A 6406-nucleotide genomic window follows, 5' to 3' on the forward strand; every position below is an offset into this window, starting at 1 on the left:
GTCCGGAGTGTCCCGTACTGTCCATTGTATGATAAGACACTCCCATCATATCTGGACATCTAAGTACAGCTCTGATAATACGTGCATCGATAAGCACGTGCATCGAGGTTCTCACGAAATTAATTTCTCGTGGCGATACACTTAGGAATATTCTCCCGAGAAAACTATTCAGTGAATTTCACTCCTTAGGTTATCTTTATGAGTTCAACGACTCTTCCTTCTTTGGTTTTCTTATTGGATACTCAGTGTAAGCGTTTCAACATTCTTGAAATACTTATGTTACACATTCACAAAGACATGTGCACATCCTACAACACTATCGCCTTTCACGAAGAACACTACCCCCACCTCATAATTCTCTGACGCGAGAGGATGCCGTAATATGGCGAAAACTCCAAACAAACACATATCCACATTTGAGTCTTTACCACGCCATACACCCTGCGCTGTATTCCTATAAATGTCCACACTGTGATCAATGTGCAACACTTTACCACATGGTATGGGCTTGCGCAAACACACCACAGCTAATAACACACCCCCATAACACACCCACCCATAACACACCCCACCGTGCACACGGCAATGGGAGGCAGCGCTGTCCAGCTCCGACTCGACGGACCAGCTCAACCTGGTCAACCGAGCGAGAAGGGCAGCTAAGGCCGCTGGACTCCTGGACTGAGGGGACCACCCACTGCAGAGCGGGGGAGCTACCTACGCTCGCGTGCTCTTTTTATTAAAGTTTATTCTCTCTCTCTCTCTCCACAGTGCAGAAAAGGATGAAGTGTTGCAACGAGTTATACATCGTGACATGTTTGACTGCAGGTAATTTTGACGGCAGCACAACCTTGACAGCAACACACGGATACTAAAAGGCACAGGAAAAAGCGCTAAAGCGCCACTCACGGTGCCGTTTCGAAAATTTGGTTATACGATTGAAGTTGTAAGGAGACATTCCTGGGTCATTTTACTGGTAGATATAAAGCGATGGCTTTCTTTGGGTCTTTCCCCCGCTTTGCGGTTAATATGTTTCCGGACGTTTATGGGCGGAGCGCCAACTTGGTCCACTAGAGGTGTGTGTGCTTTCCAGGTACCTATATGAGCCGACATTATATGTACAGGTTTTATGTAGTGATTTATATTTTGATTTTGCTGTCACAAAAGGGGGCTCACTGGCACTACTAAGTTGGTGAACATGAAGGTTGCATTCGGCGCGAAACAAAAGCAACGACAGGTGGAAGCGTTGTAGAAAAAAAATTTAGGGCCATTCCACTCTGTGAAGGAGGATGACCAGTGAAGCTGTGTATGTGGTGATTGACCGTTGCTCCGGTGAAACGTTCCAAGTTTGCGGGATTGGGGCCACATGGACGGTTCGCATTTCTTTCCGCCTTTCAGCACGCTTACGCATGGAGTCCGCGGCCCGCTCATCGTCGGTGGTCTCCTTCCCCCGCCACCCCGCCCATTCCCTTTTCTGTTCACGCCGTCGTTCTTCGTAGGCCCGCTGTTCTTCTTCAGACCGTACAACACGCGGCCTACCCATTTCACAGTCAGAGAAGAACTGAGGAAAGGAGCCTACGTAGAGCATGACGTCAGGAGGCAGGAGACACTCAGATTGGTAGGCACTAGTTTGAATGCGCGGGATGGCGTACACGTGTATGGTGCGAACGTAGACATGGCCGACGTGGGTCAAAGTGTAGTATCGGTTCTTATCAGCTTAATATCTGATACGGGTTGTATTTGGACCCAAGACATTAAACTTATTTTTGCAAGTTGGCGGAGTGCTTAAAGTCTGCTTCACCACCGCCGCGGGTCGGCCCGGTATTTCACTATCTTCGGGATCGGCCCATGGTTTTGGTCTACGGATATCGATCCGCTGGAAACTAGCCACATACAGCTTCGCTGTAAAAAACGGGAATAGGAGTAGACGTTATATGGGGGAAATAGGAAGTTGATAGGATCGAGAGAGAGATGGAGAGAAAGGCAGGGAGGCTAACCAGATGTTAGAATCAGGTTTGCTACCCTGCACTGGAGTAGGGAAATAGGGGTTAGAAAAAAGGACAGAGAGAGAATGAGAAAGAAAAGAAAGCAAAAAAAAAAAAAACCTCACGCCGGAGGAGCGTTCTAATCACAGTCGTTCGGATAGGCTGGTGGCTCGCAAGAAGCTCAGAAGCGCCTGCACGGCCTCCTTTTGTGATGTTAAGTCCAGTCTGGGGTGTAGAATTCTTTCTTCCGACAGAGGCCGGTCGTCCAATTGGTTGAACGCGCTGTTAAGAGATTGTCTCAGCGCACTGTACTGCGTGCAGTCGCACAAAATATGTTCAATCGATTCTTCATTGCCTCAATGGTCACAGGCTGCGCTGTCGGCGATTCATACGTGGTACGCATAGGCGTTGGTAAACGCAACGCCCAACCATAATCACCACAAAAGGCTTGCGTCTCCTCGGCGAAGCTTTGATGGTACTCGAAGGCTTAGGGTTTGGTCCAGAGAGTATAAGCGAGCATGCTTGAAGTGCGATTCATTCCATTGTGACCTTGTGCGTTGGCGAGCAAGCACGCGGAGCTTTCGTGCAGCGTCAGTCCTAGTCGTTGGTGATCTTTATGAGCTGTGCGGGCAGCTTGATCGGCCCGTTCATTGCCGATAATTCCGCAGTAACTTGGAAGCCACTGAAAAGTTATTCCATGCCCTATCTAAGTTATAAAGATTGTGTATTGCCTCGACAATCTCAAAGACCAGCTGCTCGAGCGGTCCGCGGCGTAAAGGTGATAGTAGAGACTGCAGAGCCGCCTTTGAGTCGGAGAAAATTGTCCATTTGTGTGTCACTCGATCACTAATGAAATGGAGCGTGGTGCAAAGCGCTGCGAGCTCTGCTGCCATCGATTTTGTGACGGGAGACGTATTGAATTAATTGGTATCACAACAGCCGCGGTGGAGCTTTTCGGCAGGACGGATCCGTCGGTGTATATATGGGCACAGCTTGGTACTTCTCGTACAACAGTAGTAAAACGAGCTGCTTAGGGCTGGTGATGACAGCTCTGCTTTTTTTCTGGATGCCAGGTATTGTCATGTTGATATTTGACTGAGTAACGCACCACGGAGGAATTGAAGGTCTTGCGGCAGGAGTGAAGCAAGTTGGTAATGATTCACCATGCGTGGTTACTGTTGGGTCGAAAGGTCACAAGTAAGTTCACTGGTGACCATGGATAGAAGAGGCACTTCGTGTGGATGTCGCTGAGTAGTCATAAGGCACCATAGTGCAGTGGCATTACAGTCGCTCACTCGTAGCAGTAGTATACATCCTGTGAGTTTGATTTTCTTCGTGTATCGTATGCTCCGATAAGATTAAAAACCAAAAACCAAAAGATAAAAAAGTGGCACTTCTCGGAGGTTATTTGCTGGGCGGCGAATAAAGTAAAATGTATGTGAGACTCGCTGTTGAAGGACTAAATTTATTCATGTAGGATACAATGAAATTTGCCACTCATTGTTATCATAGTGTTGTAAACATGGAGGCATCTCGTTATATAACCACACAAGGATGAACTGCCGGTATTTTTTTTTCACCTGTTCACATCTGTACTTTCTGCCACTCATGAAAAAAATTTTAAAAAGCGTTATTTTTAAAGTCAAAAGCATCTGGGAAACTGCGCGCTGCTCTTATGGCGGAGAGAAACACTGCGTTAGACGGTGACAGAAGAAACGCTTCGTCATACCCGCTTGCTGTTCAACCACAGGTTCGGTATTCTTCCTTCAAATGGCTGACATATAAGCGAAGAATGTCCTCATTACCTCGCAAATAGCCGTTCGCGAAGGCGACTGTGCAAATTCGTCGAGTTTATTGCAACACAGACATGGAGGCACTTGCGATGCAAAACCTACCTTTTTCTGATTGTCACTTTCTTTCATCCGCCGCAAGACCTCATTTTAGATGAGGACTCGCGTGTACTCTGGAATAGACAAATCAGTTTGCCACGTGTTCCTCAGCGAAATGTGTGCTCAATACATAAGGTCCACTGGCGCTTGGCGAGACAGCGTCTGCTCACGTCGCCCTGCGACGGTGTTCGTATGCAAGCGGCCGCGTATCCCTTTCATGAAAAAGAAAAGTATGAAAAAAAAAAAAAGACAGGCGAAAGAAGCGGCGTAGAAAAGATAGCGACTCGCGAAAAGCAACATGAGCTACACTAAAAAGAATAAAGAAAGAAAAAAAGAAAGAGAAAGAAATATTGGTTGCGGCGCGCGACTCGCCTCACGCAAGCGGCGCGTGCCCACGCGTCTGTTGGCTCTTCTAAATTTACACGCTCGACGCGTGCGGACCGCGCAGTCACCCTGACCGCGGCCGTCTGTGTACGGCACGGGGAAACCAGTGGCCCGTAACACGTCAGCAACTCTCCTCCGCGAGGAGCCTTGAACGCAAGGCTATTTCCGTATGTGCGCCCCGCCAATAAGGGGCCACCTTGAAGCCCTATACCGTGCGCCGCGCAGCCCGCGACACGCAGTTAAATCGCCGCAGGAGCGTCACGGATTTCATGACGAAACTCGGCTCGGCTAGGCCGTTTCTGATGCAATACGGCCGAAATTTTATGAGACGCCGAACGTTCCCGGTGCCGTCGCGTGGCCGTTGCACTATCGTGTATACACGTGCGGCGTCCTTTCATCGCTGGTGTGCGCGCGTGCTTTCGATCGCGTCTGCCGCGATACCTCGGCGCCCTTCTGTGTGCTTGTGTCAGTGGTGGGAACGCCGCGAGTGGGGCACCTCTTGTACACGCGCGCCCGTGTACTGTAGTTCTTTGCAATGAATTCGCTGCAGAGCACCTGAAAAAAAAAAGTGCTTTCTCTAGTGGCACGAATGAGACAGAGAGAGAGAGAGAGAGAGAGAGAAAGACGAGAGTTTATTTATGCCTCCGGTGGGGGAAGCGCTCCTTCCAAGGTGCACAGTCATTCGTGGGCCTTGGAACCTTCTTTTCCGTATATGGTATGCATTATACAAACAAAATAGTATATATAGTAGGCATTACACAAAGAAAATAGTAGATATAATATGCATTATACAAACAAAATAGTATATATAGTATGCATTATACAAACAAAATTTGTCGTTGAGTTTGAATTGCGAGCTATGCGAAGTGCAGGCTCCGCTGGAGGGGAGGGGTGGAGCGGGGGGAGGGAATATCGAAATGCACAATTATATTGCGCTCCGAAAGTAATTTATTTACATAATAAAATGACACGTGAATAAGCGTGTGCATATGGGCCGGTATGTTAGAGGGGGGCTGCAAGCAACATTTGCATTAAATAAATTGCCTAACTGTAACTGAACTTAAAACAAGCGTGCAAAATAAACGCGATAAGACGACCGCGGGCAACATTTCTGTTGCTGAAAACACTCATCTAGCACGTGTGCCTGTGTGTAGCGCGCTTGATTACCGCCGTAGATACAGACACCCTAATACTGCTCAGAACATGAGCACTGCGCATACTCTGTGTGGTGCAAAGGCTGTCATAACAACTTAGCCTGAGTCGTGTGTATTCCACAAGTGACGGGAACGAACTCTCGCGACGCGTGTCGCTTATCATTGGACAAAGCGCAAACAGTGAATTGAGGTGCTCCAAATTTGGCGCACACTTAAATATAGGTCGTAACGGTTGTAAACAAATCAGAGTGCTTGGCGTAGCGTACGTGTGGAAATGGAGAATTTCTATTAAAAAAGGCACCAAAGGCAAAAGATCTAATACGTTTAGAATGTTAGAACACCTTTCGCAGAAACCTCGAAACGTTTGTCATGTGCTGTACTCGATGGCTTAGTTAGGAGAAAATCGCTAATGAAAGGGCTGTCAAATCGCCCGCAGTGAGCGGGATTCATTACGTATAGGCGTCTTAAACCACACCGGCAATCACGGAGGTCCTACTGTGCCGGGTGGTGCAGCTCGCTTTGAGTTAAAAGCCTGCATTCAGAGGGCGCCACATTTCTGCAAATGGCGATGGTTGAGCTGTGTGAGGAAGAATATAGTTAATTCTCTCTTTAGGCAAATCCAATGAAGTTGGTGAAGGTGAACTTTCTTGCACTTGAACTGCAATGTATTTTACATTTCACGATCAGTGATTGACCACAATTTACCAGTTATAACGGGGCAGGTGATTTGTGGTTGCTGTTGCCTTATTCTAATAGCAGGCGGCACCGATTTGATCTATACGGTTACGTCATTTCCTGGTTTCCGTTTTCAATAAAAAATGACTCCTTAGTCTCAGGTTGTTTTTGGTCTATTTTGGTCTATTTTTAGTAGAATCTATTTTCGGCCACGCAGTCATATACGGTCACACGATGGTGACTACACGCAGTCAGTCAGCCGTACGACGAGGAGTCTGAAAGAGCCAATCTTTTACGAACTCGTTCTCGTAAACAAATATCA

At 47.6% G+C, this 6406-nt stretch overlaps 1 pseudogene; it reads left to right on the plus strand.

Moving 5' to 3' along the window:
• The first annotated feature begins 1672 nt into the window (after positions 1-1672).
• Positions 1673-1852, plus strand: LOC119437794 (U2 spliceosomal RNA; annotated as a pseudogene).
• Positions 1853-6406: the final 4554 nt, after the last annotated feature.

Source organism: Dermacentor silvarum, chromosome 1 (assembly GCF_013339745.2).
Source record: "Dermacentor silvarum isolate Dsil-2018 chromosome 1, BIME_Dsil_1.4, whole genome shotgun sequence".
Classification (NCBI taxonomy): Eukaryota; Metazoa; Arthropoda; class Arachnida; order Ixodida; family Ixodidae; genus Dermacentor; species Dermacentor silvarum.